This window comes from Pinus tabuliformis, chromosome 6 (assembly GCF_031772625.1).
Source record: "Pinus tabuliformis cultivar Carrire ecotype Pingquan chromosome 6, CPIR1, whole genome shotgun sequence".
Taxonomy (NCBI): domain Eukaryota; kingdom Viridiplantae; phylum Streptophyta; class Pinopsida; order Pinales; family Pinaceae; genus Pinus; species Pinus tabuliformis.
The window spans coordinates 1,349,310,574-1,349,326,799 of record NC_142292.1 but is presented as its reverse complement, the minus strand read 5'-3'; the positions used below and the strand labels follow the sequence as shown (position 1 = coordinate 1,349,326,799).

The window sequence follows — 16,226 nt, the reverse complement described above, 5'->3', positions numbered from 1 at the left end:
CTAAATGTTTGAAGGAATATCCTTTCTATAAATTGTTATTTACCTTGCATGCTAAGTGTTTGTAGAAAGGCTATCATGCAAACTGTTTGACAAAATGTTCCAAAGAATATTTTAAAACTATTGCAAGTTTGTTTTCTTAATTCTAGAAAGGGACATTACAATGTTATCAGAGTTGTGCATCCTGCCAGCCTGAGGGGTTTATTAGTGAATAAATGAATGAATTTTAATGACGTCCACGAGACCTCGCGATCTAAGGGACCACCCACTATCAACTTAATCCATATTCAGAGTCTTTTCCATGCTGATTCTGCTGTTATGGATCTTGAGTAAGGAATTCACTGTTTTGTGAAGTGTTGCATCCTCAAAAAGCTCACTGAGACTGTTCACCTTTAGGCTGTTCTCAAACTGACAACAAATACCTCCATATGCTGCACATTCTTTGATAAAATGTCATTATGTTTCTACCACCCCTCAGCTGCAAAAAATGTGAGTTTGTTCTTCCCAATCTTTGAGAATTTTAGTTAGCAATGGTATGTTCTATGCTTGCAACAATTTCTTCAATGTTCTTTAGTTAGCCCAATGACAATTTCCAATAGCAATCACATCAATCATCACATTGACAGAAACTGTAGATTGAACATGAACAATAAAAGCAGAAGACAAGCCAAGACAAGAGAACACCAGAATAGGGAAAAACCCCAAGATGGGGAAAAACCTTTGATCAATTCTTTTTATTATTATATCAAATGTTCAACAGAGAGAGAGAGCACAATAAAGTCAAAATTGACTTGCCAATAGATGATGAAAACAGCCCTGTCAAAGTCTACAATTCTGTCCCAGTCAACAGCAGTCAAATCAAACCTAACCAGAAAGAAAATGTTGGTCAGCGCAATAGCAAACAGTCCACACTGTAGCTCGGTCAAACCCAGTCAAACTCGGCCTTCTTTGCTGATCAAAGTCAGCCCAAAACAATCAATAAAACAGCAGTCAAACTTGGTCAAAGTATGCACTTCTGTCCTGCGGTCAGCCCAGTCAACAAGCCCAGCAAACCTCAGTTTCTGTGCCAATTAATGCGGCCCTCCAAAACAAAAAGAAAAAAATTGGCACAAAAAATGCAGTCAAAGGAGGTCAAAATAGCCCTAGTCAACGTTGGTCAAACGCTACAACAAATCTTGAAAATCGGCCTCCTGAAATTCATCCTCTTTCAGCCACACGTGTGAGAGAATAAGAGTTGCTCCTGCAATTTGTACGACCCAATCAGATGAGGAGAGAGAAATGATGAGTTGTGATGATGCCAAATGAGATTTGAGGTCTCTTATTTATACAAGTCATTGAGGGTCAAAAGACATGACTATTGGGCTTCATGAACCTACATGATGATGTGATCGACCTTGACAATTTGCACATGTGTGGGCTTGACTTCAAAAACATATTTTTCCTTATCCAAATTTGATGATCTTTAGGTCAATTTTGGTCCTCTCGAAAAGAGGAATTGAATGCAATAATCATCTCCATTAAATGAGTTGTCCAAAGTGGAATTTGGCCCTAGTTGCCAATTTTAACACTCCCTCTCAACTAGGGAGAATTCCACCTGCCAATATATGACCATCGATCATCATGTCATCCTGTCATCATGTACCATCTCTACATCTCGTCTCAACTCTGTTGAACATTGATATAGATAAGGAAGAAGAATCAATCGAGAGTGAATCGCAAGACCTTGCCACTCTCCACTGACAAAAGTCAGTCCACATAACCAGGGGTAGAACCCCAATCGGACTTGATCCTAGATCAAGTTGTTGAACACCATGCATCCTAGACATAGGGAGTACGATAGTACACAATGTGTCTATCTGTAGTGCTATGGTCCCTATCCACTTTTCCCAACTCATTAGCCAGATGAGAGGTATTTCCCATGAGTCCCAGACTACATTGGTAGGATGTATGCTAGGGCATCCACAGGAGAAGGTGAACCACTCATCCTGCTCATATGCCATAGGAGAAGGTGAACCACTCATCCTATGCATATATCATCAGCTATAAGGGAAGGTGAACCACTCACCCTATGCTCTCATATATCATCATGGGGTATCACAAGGGAAGGTGAACCACTCACCCTATGCTCTCATATATCATCATGGGGTATCACAAGGGAAGGTGAACCACTCACCCTATACACAGCATACCTATAGAGGAAGGTGAACCACTCACCCTATGGTCGCTCATAGCTCTAAGTACCCCAAGCCCCCAGGAGCTCCTAGAGCTCAATGTCCAACTCAAGCGGGACCCTCATGTGAGGGTCTTTCCACGACTCATGTCTCTCTCAGATGGCTAAGAATTTGACCTTCCCTAGGGGCTTCGTGAAGATGTCAGCAATCTATTCATCAATCCTGATGTGTTGGGGCCTTATTGCCCCTTATTGTACCATATCTCGAATAAAGTGGTACCTGATATCAATATGCTTGGAGCGGTCATGAAACACGCGATTCTCTGAAAGGCAAAACCCACTCCGGTTATCGCAATAGATCACGATGGTATCCAACACGTGCTCAAATAGCTCACTGAAGAGCTTCCTCAACCAAACAACTTCACAACAAGTCATACTGGCAGCAGCATATTTAGCCTCGGCGGTGCTTAAAGCAACCGATTTCTGCTTCCTTCTCATCCATGAAATTGAAGCAAACCCCTATGAGAAGCAGCATCCTAACATGCTCTTTCTATCTACCACATTGCCAGCCCAATCAGCATCAAAATATCCATGAAGCCTAAAATTCCTAGCAGTGTATTTCAGCCCATAGTTGATTGTGTCAAGGAAATATCTCAAGAGATTCTTAGCAGCAATCCAATGTATGTGATGAGGCTCAACCATAAACTGACTCAAAGTATTCATAGTGAAGCATATATTTGGTCAGGAGTTTATCAAGAACATCAAGGCCCCCACAAGTTGTCTATACTCTGAAGGGTTTGCCAATTCGGGCCCGGCAACACTTCCACATAGCTTCTTGAAATTGAGTTCCATCGGAGTAGACACAGACTTGCAATCCACCATCCCAGCTTCACAATGTATTTTCCTTGAGAAAGGAAAATCTCTCTTGGTTTTTGCCAGACCTCTAGGCCTAGGAAGTAATGCATTAGTCCTAGGTCCTTCATCTCGAACTCAGAAGTCAACTCCCTCTTGCATTGATAAATAAGAGGGTCTGCACCTATTAGAAAGAGATCATCAACATAAAGGACCAAAATAAGAGGCATGTCATTTTCAATCTTGAAGTATAGGTTAGGATCAGCATAGCTCCTTGTAAATCTCAGCTTCATAAGATAACTATCAATCCTTTCATACCAAGCCCTAGGGGCTTACTTCAACCCATAGAGGGCTTTCTTCAACCTACATACATGTGTCCTTCGATCTTGTACCTCAAACCCCTGAGGTTGTTCCAAGTAGACTTCCTCCTTAAGCGAGCTATGCAAGAAAGCAATTTTGACGTCCATTTGATGTAGGTTCCATCCTTGATTGGCAGCGAGAGCAATAACAGATTGGATAGCAGTATATCGGGCAACCAGTGCAAATATCTCGTCATAGTCCACTCCTTCCTTTTGAGAGAAGCCACGAGCAATGAACCTGGCCTTGTATTTTTAAGCACTTCCATCATCTCCATGTTTAATTTTGCAAAGCCATTTAGAGGTGACCTTGGACTTGTCCTTAGGTCTAGGCACCACGTCCAAGACATCATTCTTCATGATTGATTCATATTCCTCATTCAATGCATCCTTCCAGACTTTGTGCTTTACGGCTTCTTCGTCAGCTTGAACAATAGTACTCATGGCAGCCAAGTACCCTTGATACTTGTTCAACTTCTTACTTTCGCGAAATTCCCCTCTTGGAGCAATATGTCTTTCAGCATCTTCGAGAGTATCTTTGAGCCATAGTGGATGTTTCCTTAAGGTAGAGGGGTCACCAGGAGGTGGATCAATAGGATGCATTGGCCTTCAACATCAGGCATAGGCTCATCTATCGGAGGTTCATCCTGTTTTTCAGCAGCATCATCATCCTTCCTTGGGATAGGGAGATCTTTGGGTTTCCCAAGGGCAGTTTCGTCATCAAAGGTTACATCACGGCTTACTTCCACATCTCTTTGACCAGGCACATAGATTATATATGACTTTGAATTTTCGTTGTAGTCAACGAATATACCTTTTTTCTCAGAAGCTTCCAACTTATTTCTTTTCTCTTTAGGCACAAAAAAATATACTAGACAACCAAAGATTCTAAAGTGAGAAACATCAGGTTTCTTACCAGTGAAGACTTCTTCAGGTGTCTTGAAACCAATGTGGAAAAAGTCGAAGTCGGGATTAAATCGGCAAGGGTCCAAAAGTTGAAAAACTTGTTAAAGTCGGGAGTTTTTTTAAAAAGTCAGCAAAATTAAAAAAAAAAAAAAACACAAAAATATTCATTTGTTTTTATTTCTTTTAATCTCTTAGAGTATCCACAATCCATTAGGGCTTGTAGTCTGCAACATCAGATCTGCAACCTAACCAATGAGAAATAGAAAAGAACAAACATATAGCTTACTTGTTGAAGTAGCCCATCTAGATCAACCCTTTCTGCATTTTTTGTCCTTGACACCTGGCAGGTCCTTTGCCTCATTTGCCATCAATTGCTCACTGAGTATTTGCTGCTCCAAAATACACAATATACTCAGCCCTAACCAGATCTACTTCTCAAGTGGATTTGACCACCAAATCACTGTACAATCAGCATCAAAGTATATCATCAACTCACAATGGTTTGGCCCTTCCAAGACACTGAATACTAGTTGTCCAAAACCCTTATTGTTTAGCCTCCTCACAGCAAATTTGCCTCGTCAAATTCATTGTATAACAGCTCTAACAGTAGTGGCAACTCATAGTAATTTTGCTTATCAAATCACTATATGATAGCCCTTAAACACCACTGTCATATCCCACATTCAGCAGAGATGGTTGACTTTTTTGGCCGACTCGATAAAATCGGGCATATAACGAATAAATCACGATTTTTTCGTTTCTGAAAAAGTCTGCAAAAAATCGGAGGATTAAATCGTTTTGTTGAAAAAATCGCAATTTTAGGATTTAATCCCGACTTTTTGTAGACTTTTTCCACACTGCCTGAAACCCAATGCTTGATGAGGGCTCCTATTTTGAACATATACGGTAGTGTTGGCAGCTTCTCCCCACAAGAATTTCTGTAGACCTTGACCATGGAGCATGGTATGGGTGGCTTCCATGATTGTTTGATTCTTCCTTTCAACAACTCCATTTTGTTCAGGAGTGTATGGAACAGTTGTCTCCCTCTTAATGCCAGCCTCTCTGCAAAATTCATTGAATTCATTTGATTCATATTCAATTCCATTGTCGGTCCTCAATATCTTGATCTTCTTCCCTGATTGATTCTTCACCAATGCTTTGAAAGAACGGAACCATTTGAACACTTCATCCTTCCTCTTCAAGAAATAGATCCATGTTTTGTGTGAGAAGTCATCCACAAAGATTGCATAATATGTGAATCCTCCCAATGAGCTGATGAGCAGGGCACCAAATAGGTCGGAATGGACCAATTGAAGAATATCAGTTGTCTGGATTTCACTAGAAGGGAATGGTCCCTTTGTATGTTTCCCAACTACACATCCCTAACAAACTCCTTCATGGTTCATATTAAAGTCAGGCATCCCTGAGACCATCTTCCTTACCCCAGGTAAGGTTTTGTAATGTAAGTGGATAAATCTACGGTGCCATAGCTCACATTGAAGAGAAGTATCACTCGCCAAAGCTCCCAAAGGACTTCCTCCAACTTGATAGAGACCATCAACCCTAAATCCAAGAGGAAATGCATCTTTAGGGTTTCTTTGCCAAATACTTACCTTTCCATTAATGAATGCTACCTTGAAATCTTTATCTTCCATTGCAGAAATAGACACCAAGCTCTTCTTCAAATCAGGCACATACAACACTTCTTGTAGATGGATGGTTTGACCTTGGTTCATGTGAAGAGTGACAATACCTATCCCTTTCACGGAGTAGGTGGCATTATCTCCGAGTATGATCTCTAAATTAGTTTTCTTTTCAACCAAATCTGAGAGCACCTCCTTGTATCCAGTGAAGTGCCTTGAGGCTCCACTCTCAATCAACCAATGATCCAAAGTATCCGTAGGAGAGGCAGTAGAGAGAACGGAAATAAGATAAAACTTATCTTGTTTTTCTACAACATTACTTTCATCATACCTGGCATTTCTTATCCTTTTGGGAGGTCGACCATTTCCATTTCGAGCAGCGAGAGCATTCCTCTTCCCTTTGTTGTTGAACTTGTTGTTCCTTTGATTACCATTGCCTTTGAAAGAAGCTCAAGAAGGAGGTTAATGAAGGACCCTATTAGGTGGTTTCAACCCCTAAGCGAGTGACAGGTCCATGGTACATTCATCAAATGGCAAGTGTTATGTGAAATAATGATGGAACAGAGTGGGGCAATAGGGAAGGCTCCAAGCCACATGCCATGGTACAAGGGTAGCTATAATGAGGGAAGCCCACACATGGGTGTATATATGTAGGAGGGAGCAATCGTGGTACGAGTTACCCCGACTTTTGTTTTTGCACCCTTCTTCATATGCATTTTGCCTTCTATTGATTTTTCTTTTAACTGCTTAGGGCTCCAAGGAATGAGAGCATGATGTGTATGATATAGCAGTGAATACCCCCTTAAGGTTGGGCAGTTCATCGCCCACCAAGGATTGGGACAATCATGGGTTCCTTAATGATGCAAGGGGCTCACATAGGGGCCCTAGGAACCAGGGTGATGGCCATAATGATAAGGGGTAGAGCTCATGTTTGGCTTTTCCCACGCGCTAAATTTTTATGTCCCAACCATCTTTTGCATTTTATGGTACATTTCCTATTGTAAGTGGCCAAATTATGCTTTTAACTTTCTTTTTAGCTGCATCAACCTCTAAGGCATCATTCTAAGCCCGACCCAAGGTGTGGACAAGCGAAAGGGGAGGCTAACTCCTTGTGGACCCAATGGACAAATGTGCACCCGAATGGGAAATATGTGAAAAGAGGTTATAGTGAGTGGAGGGGAGTGATATGTATGGTGTGGGGAAGCGGGACCACACAACCAAAATCGAGGCTTGCAATGTAGTGCCACTCCTAAAGCTAGTTGCCAATAAAGGAGATCTCACAGGACTAGGATACAAAATTAACCACCAAATTGAGACTCAGAAACAAGGGTACGGACCAAGGCCATTCTTTCCGTCGAATCCCCCCACTAATCCATGTCCAAAGTGTCCATGATAAGCAAGCCAAAATACCTAATTACATAATGAAAAGCCATACCTTTGAGGTTGGAAGGCCCACCTTCAAACATATGATCATAACAGATGGGCGAAGGCACATAATGGTTGGCTCAGGTGGCAGAGAATGGTGGCACATCAAGCTATTTGGTGGCTGCAAGGAACTTTTGGCTGTCGACTGAAGACAAATCTAGGAGAAAAATCCTCCTATAGACGTCACCCACTGGTGGTGGGTAATAGGCCTTACTAATGCTATGTAATTAATGGTATTGTTAAGAATATGCTATATAATTAATGATAATGTTAAATTCTTAAAGTAAAAAAGACTTTTACTTAAATTTTTAACATTACCATTAATTGACTTGGTATGTTTGAGAGTGGTTCCAACGTCATTGGATTTCATATGAAGAAAGTAGAATTTTAGATCCCACTCCAAATCTAGCAAACTTAATAGTTCTTAGAATTTCAAGATTGAGGGGATTGCAACGTTTCCATTGAATTATGTCGTGTACGAGGGTATGAACTAGCATTTAATCAAGAACACCAAGCCCTCTATGTACCTTAATGTTAGTGGCATTGATTGTTGAACTCCTCTATCATGACCCTAGTAAAAGTGTACCCATCACTCAAACAAAATTTGGATTTGACATGTTAAGCTTTTTCTATCTTATTTTAATGCTTAGAGGGTGATATTGATGATGAGTATCCCAATATAGGCAATGATTTCGATGATATGTAGTTATTTCTTGTAGCATGATTTTCTTGGACCTTGGGCCTTAGAACTTGCTCATTTATTCATGAATTTGTGTCTGTATTTTAAATTATAATGTTAAAACCTAGAACTTAAATGCTTCTTTCAAAGTCTCAGAATAATTTTCTGAAATATATATGTCGTGTTTCCTTGTTTCTTGATTTTTGGGGTCTCGTGTTTCCAACGTGTTTCCATTCCCCCATGCCATGCAACTCAAATGTCCAATCAGTCACCTTTGGCTTGAATATTAATAAATGGGATCCATTCGATGATTACAAGTGAGTCATGAATTAATGATTAATGCAAGTGATCCATGTGATGATGGTTATTATTGTTGAATTTTCTACAATATGTAGAGTAGAAACCAATCTTCTACTCTGATAATTACTACCTAATAATCTTCATATAGTTTATCTTATGCCACTGATATTATTGAGCAATTATACACAAAATATTTCAATAGTAAATGCGATGAAAACAATAAAGATCATAAATAGACAGCCAAGCACAATAGAGAACAAATTTTCCCTGGGAAACCCAAACTTGGAAGAAAACCCAACAACTCTTCTTCTAGGAGAAATTTTCTTAAGCAAGGTTTACAATTCCACATTGTCTAGAAATTTGTGCCAAAATCCAAGTCTAAACACCAGTCAAACCTAGTCAAAAAGAAGATAAACTTCAACTCGGTCAAAATCGGTCAATTCTTCCTTCTCCACATGCTCGAGTTCTCTAGAAGAGATAAGATGATGTTGATTGATGAATAGTGGAGATATCTCATGTGTATATATACTTGTCAAAATGGGTAATTTTGACCAAGGATCACACCCTTTCATGGTGGGGTCAACTTGACAATTTACAACCTACATGAAGCCCCCCAAAAAATAGAATTTTTATTTTTATTTTTATAATTTCCCTAGGCCAACTTAGGAGGCCTTTTGGCATGCGGGAATGCCTCCCGATGCTACACAAAAATTAACACTTCCTCTTCGCGAGGGAGGTATTCTCCTTGGTTGCAACATATTTCCCCTTAGCTGAAATTTCTCCTTCAGAAGAAAAGTTCATGAGCTTGCTATGTCGATGCATGTCTATAGATAATTCCATCCTGCAGTAGGCAATGTGAGTATCCATGGCCTTTACTTCTGGCCAAATTCCTTTATGGCTCCTTAGGTAAATGTATCAATCTCCTCTGGTCAAAGTCCTTTATGACCCAGCTAAGCTCTTATGGCTTCTCAGGAAAGAATATGCCCTTGGACCATTCACCCTCAGCTAAGGTCCTTTATGGCTTCTGAGGTGAATTACATCTATCTTTTCTAATCAAAGTCCTTTATGACCCAGCCAAGTCCTTCTACTTTCTTAGGAGAAGATCCGTCCAATCCTGTAATTTCCCTAAGCCATTCACCTTTGGTCAAAGTCCTTTACGACCCAGCCAAGTCCTTCTGGCCTCTCAGGTGAATGTATCCATCTCCCCTTGTCAAAATCCTTTATGACCCAGCCAAAGTCCTTTATGGCTTCAGGAGATGGTCTTCCCTGATCTTGCAAAGACATCAACCCTCCCTCTCAATGAGGGAGACATTTTGCATCACACCAAGCTTGTCTTTGAAGTATACAAACTTCACTCTAGATAAAGGCTTAGTGAGAATGTCTGCAATCTGCTCATTTGTGGATATGTATTGGAGCTCCACTGCTCCTTTCTGCACCATGTCTCAGATGAAGTGACCTAATCAAAGAGTCCTACAAGAAGCTTTCTAAGTCATACTACTTCACAACTTGCGACACATGTCGTGATATACTTTGTATAATTGTCTGCTTCCTGCTAAACCAAGATATCATAGCTAATCTGAAGTTGCACCCTGATGTGCTCTTTCTGTTCTTTGCAATCTTGACTGAACCTAAATCTGTATATCCTTGCAACTTCACTTCACCACCTATGACATATCTCAAACCATATCTACAGTACCATGCAGGTCTCTCAACCATGCTTTGCTGCAACCCAATGTATCTACCTCAGCTCGACCATATACTCGCTCAGTGTGTTCACTGCAAAGCAAATATCAGACCTAGTGTTAACTCGGTATGTCAATGTTCCAATAAACTGCCTGTAGATTGTGAGATCCACCAAATTTGAATCTCCAATCTTAAGAAATAGTGTATCTGGCCAGAATCCTTCATTTCAATCTATGACGCCAACTCCCTCTAATACTGAAGCAATTCTTCCTGTGGCAGTCTTGGCTACTCCCTCTGTCACGAAAGTAAATCCTCCTACCACTGCTACTCCCTCTGTCCATTGAGAGATCTAGGGCAACTAGATTAGGTGATTTCTCTTATTTGATAACTGCTTGTGATGTATTTTTACTTAACTTGATTAGCTTCTTCTTTCACTTGATTATTATTAGTGTTCTTATCATCAAACAGCTGCCAAACTATGAAGATCAATGAGACAAGAGGACACAAAATGTACGTTGTAAGCGAGGGCCAAAACCTCTCCTCTTGAGAGGAAAACCCACAAGAACTCCTCTTCTTATAGAACTTCAAATGACGAATTTCAAGACCTATGACCCAAGACCAAGACTCCTCCAAGACCAAGTCAAACCTCCTTCTAATGAGTTTTTTCTTCTCAAAGTCAATGTCAGTCAAACTTGCTTCACTTCTTCAAATTTCGGCTTCTCTTCTAAATCTCGACCTCTATTACAGGTCTGCAACTTTTGGCCTGCCTGCAATCTCTATGGTTTCACACATGTGAGTGGTATAGGACAGAATTATGGGACTCCTCCCCTTCGTTTGGCTTGGACTTCTCTCCTTAGTATTTCAGCCTTCAAAACTTGCTCTTTTTGACACCTATCTTGTCTCTTCTTGAGGTCACTGCAATTTGGTCTAGCTACAACAAAAAGTTCCCCTAGATATCTCGCATGGGTGAGGTATATAGCCCAAAACAATCCTTCAAAACTTCGTTTTTCTTCTCCTTGGATTCTCCTCTTCTTTTTCTCCTCTAAGTCTTTCTTTTCTCCTTGATCGAACTTCTTGTGTACTTAATTGATATCATTCAAATGAGGTCAATGTCTCCCTTATATATAGACTTCTTCATGATCGAATTGCCCTACATGAGGTTGACTTGTCACTGTTAGTAGACCGACTTGATAAAGGCAGGTTGACTTGTCTTGGAGGGTCTTTATGACACAAAAAAAAAATTCTTGACATGTTACATGATACCCAAGAGGGTCTTTACATATTATAATGACATCTTAGACTTTTTGACTTCATGACAAAGCCCTAAAAGCACTCAATGGGTGCTTGACCTATAAATAAAATAACTTTGAGCATGAAACCCATGCATCAAGAATAAATTTCTTTTCTCTTTAATATCAAATACAAAAAATCATGACTACATTAGACATTATGATGACCGAACCTAGTTACACATTTCAACACTGTCATGTAAGCAAGCCCTTTTGTTGTTGCTACTCTCTCTATCATGTAAGCAAGTCCTTCTGCTATTTGACATGCTCTCCTCAAAGAAGGCACATTGCTCCTAGAGACCTTTTGTCTCTAAGCATCTTGACAATCCCAACCCATGACATCCTCTAGGAAAGTTTCCCCTTCCACTTTGCCTAACAATCTGCTCCCTTAGAATTAAAATCTCTTCCTATCATCGGGCACAATCTTGGATTTCTTAACAATATGTACAATTTCTTTCTTTCGAACACCAATCAGTCTGTTGAGTCTATGCTCGAGCCATTAGGCCTATCTATCAGAGACTAGAATAAAATATCATTGTAGTCCACTCCCTCTTACTGGGAGAATCCTCTTGCCACAAACTTTGCTTTGTTCTTCCCAATGTTGCCATCTGCTACCAAAACCATTGCCTTGGCAACCTTCACGATGTACCCGCAAGCCTCATTCAGGAGGCCACGAAAGAAGCAATTATAACGGAGCAAAAAATATAAAGAAGCTCCCCAAGGAAAAATAGCAATAATTAAGGGAGAAAGATATGAAGTACTTATCTCTTGATTAAGGAAAAAATTGTTGAGTGTTGTAGGGAATTTTCAACTCCCTCTTGATCCTTTCTTCCTTAATGAAGTCCATATGCAATCTCATCAACCTTAGATTCCACTATTTTCTTCTGAAGTTGATGCCCATCCTCGTCCTCAACATCAGCTGCTAATGTATGATGTTTTCCTTTCCCTTTGCTTGCATGAATTGTAAGAGCTAGGGTTTCTTCATCGTATGGATTCATCAAATTGCATCCAGCATTCCAAGTCTTTCTCTAGGGTTTCATCCAACAAGTGTTATAACTTTCAACAAAGATAAAGACTCCAAGATGAATACATTAATAAAGACTCCTTAGCTCCCTATCTCGATTGGTGCCAAATTTCCATGTGCTTCTTTATCTTTTGACTTAAGCACATCAACATTCCCCTTATCCACTAACACCCTGCTTTCATTCCCTAGTTTTGAAGATTGTGAATTCAGTTAAGTAAAAAGGAATCTACTGGCCATCATAAGACTTGATGGTCTAAGAACATTTCGATCAAGGCCATTCTGAGCAAAAATTGTTTCCATGGCCTTGTTGTCCTTTGCAAGTAGCCCTTTCTCCTCTTTGTCCTTGATGTATCTTGTTGTAGCCCAATCCTTTGTTGCTACAAACTTCTTCTAACACATGGTCTGCTCTTTCAGACTTCTATAGAGATCAACTCCTTTTAACCTCTATCAAACTGCTTGTTGTAGCTATCATTCCTTTGATATTACAAGTTCCTTTTCACCTTGTTGTTAGCTCCTTTTCTTGCCTCATAGACTTCCCCTTTATCCCTTGATCAACCCTCTTCTACTACAACACCTTGTCTTCATCTACAAGACTCTTTTTCCAACTCTGCCAACCTTACTACAAACTTTTAGAGTGCTTGGTCTACTACAAATGACCCTCAATCAACTTGCCTATCTTCCTGAAGCCCTCAACCTAGCTTGATCACACTACATCCCTGTTCCTAGCCACCTTGACCCTCCTTAGATGCTTCTTGGCCTTTCTAGGCACAATTCTTGAGGTCCTCAGCCCTCTTCTAGGGCTGCAGCCAGTCCTCTTCTGCCCACAGAACCCTCAACCTCTCTAGGATAAACAGACTCTCCAAACTCAGCCTTTCTTCTTGGACTGTCAGCAGACTTATGCAGGTCTCCTCCTTGTTGCGGCCCAGACTAGGGCACACTCCAACCCTCTTAAAGGGCTCAAACCTTTTACAACAATTACCTTAAACTTAAACCAACCTTTGAACAAACCATAGAAGAACTCAGCCTTCTCTAGGGTTGTCCATTCAATCTTCTTCATTAGAACAGAACTCCTAATTCAGCCTCCTCATGCTAGTTGTGGTTCTCCTTTTCTCTAAGGTTGTGGCTCTCTTCTAGGTTGCTCTTCTTTGCACAAGTGAGTCCATCCACATTGTCTTTTAGGCTGAATTCAATGGCTGCTCTTTCAACAAAGCTCTGATACCATGTTGAATTCTCTAGAAAATGCAAAGTGGAAACCAATCTTCTGATCTAATAATTACTACCTGTTGTCGCACGGATTGTCACGACAACACTGAGACCGAGGGCTGTCACCCTGATCCCCGATCTCTCCGTTTAAGCCTGTCTCCCGCGACTAAGGGGGTAGGCCCTATGGGAAATGGATAACCAACTGTGAATCAGTTGGGTTGGGAGACACGAAGGGAAACCAGCACTAAATTGATTTTATTAATTTACAGACCAGTGCCTTATAAAATAAATGACTAAACGATTATTTATCAAATGCTGCAAAAAACATGGACTTATCATCAATCGTTTATCATCAAAGCTTAACTTTTACCAGATACGAGATAATCAATAAAGGCTCAATGGCTTAATGATACTCCAGCAATTAAAATTTCGAAAGATAAAGTGCTTTAAAGAGATCACATTCATGTAGTTAATCATTCAAATGAACGTTAAAGCATGTTAAACATTCATTCCTACATCAAAATTTTAGCCTCAGCAGAAAAGATAAAACCTAAGATATTCCTAAGCCAAGACTGAAAAAAATTTCCCAAAATATTTTTATATTTTTCAGATAAAACAAAATTTTGAAACTAAATGAAACTTTTTAAATCAAAAAAATCTAAATGATATTAAATCTAAACTAAATTAAATGAAAACAATTTCTTTATGCTTTTTTAAAGTTTTATAATTTTTATGAATTTTTTATTGTTATATTTAAAAGAAAAACTTAAAATTTAAATCTAAACTAAAACTAAAGCTTATTTCTAAAAAAGAAATATTAAACAAAGTAGAACCAAAACCCTAACTAAAGGGACTTTTTCTATTTTATATTTTTTATAATTTTTATGATTTTTAAAACTTTAAACTCAAAACTAAAAAAATGAAAAAAAAAAAAAAATTAATCTAATCTAAGATTAAACTATAAAAAATTAAATCTAAATTAATAAAATCTTAAATCTATTTAAAATAATATTAACTCAAAGCTTTAATGAAATTCCAAATTAAATAAAACAAAACCCTAAAAAAATATAAAATCAACTTTTCTTTTCTTTTTCTTTTTTTTTTTTTTATTACAACGTAAAGAATTTAAATTTAAATCTAAATAAGAAAAACGTGAACTAAACTAAAGCAATAAAAGAACTAACGCTTAACTTCTAAACCTAAAACTTACGACTCATATCAAGACCAAAAAAAATCGAATTGGTTATGTGGTTGCAGGCTTGCGTGCGGGCTATAGAGTTTGACGGCGGCAGCGAGGAGTAGCAGCAGCATGAAAGAGAAGAGGCCCACGCAGGTTTGCAAGTGGCCCGTCGATCAAATAAACTGCGTTAACGCTTGAAATCGAACAGCAGGAGAAAACGGGGCGGCGGCAGAGATCAGCAATGATGCGTTTGGCAAGGGTGCAGCGAGATGAGGCTGTATGAGGACGCGAAGAAGGCTGCAAGTTGAGCAGCAATGATGAACGCAGGAAAAATGAACGCATAAGAAATCCAGTGTATAATGAAACTCAACTCAGAACCCTGGCCCGTAAAAATTAAAACGTGGTCTTGTCTTTGCAGGCTCGTGACGGCGGAGAAGGGAACGCTTACAGGATTGGTAGCTCGAGAAAAAAAATGAATGCGTGAGGATGACTGAAAGACTGCGTGAGAAAGCAATGGACGCAGAGAGAGGGATGACGCTTCGAGCAAAGGGAGCTGCGGATTAGTAAGATTGAACGAGAGCTGCTGGAGGAAGTGTGAAAATAGACGCAGGTTGAGAAGGGCCTCAAAAACGAATACGGCTGCAATTTTTCTTTGAAATGCGGATTTGTATAAATGAGTAGCGATTTGATCAGCTGAATGGGCAACGTGCAGGCAGAGTTAGAATTTGATGGGGAGCACATAAAAATAAACTTCCTGCAAATAATGAAACCCCAGATCTGAAAACAACTGATATTTGAAACCCTTGGACAGCAAAATAGCTTAGACAGACCCTCGGAAATCTTCAGAAAACCCTGCAACCTGTAATGGAAAAACACCCAAAAAATAATATGTGCATAAAAACAAAACTAAAACCCTAGATCAACTAAATAATTACAATATTTACAGATTAATGACTCTTAAACAGCCAAATGTGTCAATAATCACAGTAATATTATCAGAATTTAATTTTAATGTAAGATGCTTCAGAAAACCCTGCATGCATTCATAAAAAATATTTCGAATGATAAGCCCGGGATCAAGAACTGGCTGGGCTCTTTCAGAAAACACAACCCGGGAGTTGGCTAGTTCAGCCGAGAACTTCCCCTAACGCCCGGTAAACTCAAAACTAAGATTTCCTACACAGCTTACAATCAACCATTAACAAAGAGGGGAAAAACGATAGTGAAACCCAGATCAAATGGAGATACCTACCACTATATTTCAAAATCTAAACTATCATTCAAACCCCAAAGATCAGACAAGATACCTCTGCCTAGATCAATCTTCATTAAGCTATCCTCAATGGCTGAAAATAAAATTATGCAGAAAAATAAAACAATCTTACAGCATTTCCAGAAGAGTAACACCAGCAAGATTTTTAACCCCAAAGTCTTCCTTTGTTGCACAAAATATGACTACAAGAGAGCTTTCTTTAGCACAAGACTCTCAGATCCAATCTGATCTCAAATGACCCCTAGC

The 16,226-nt window shown here is 39.5% G+C and overlaps 1 protein-coding gene across 4 annotated transcripts in view; it reads right to left on the bottom strand.

Moving 5' to 3' along the window:
- Positions 1-16,226, bottom strand: part of LOC149263633 (uncharacterized) — a 313,839-nt gene that overhangs the window by 271,533 nt on the left and 26,080 nt on the right. The window lies entirely within an intron of this gene.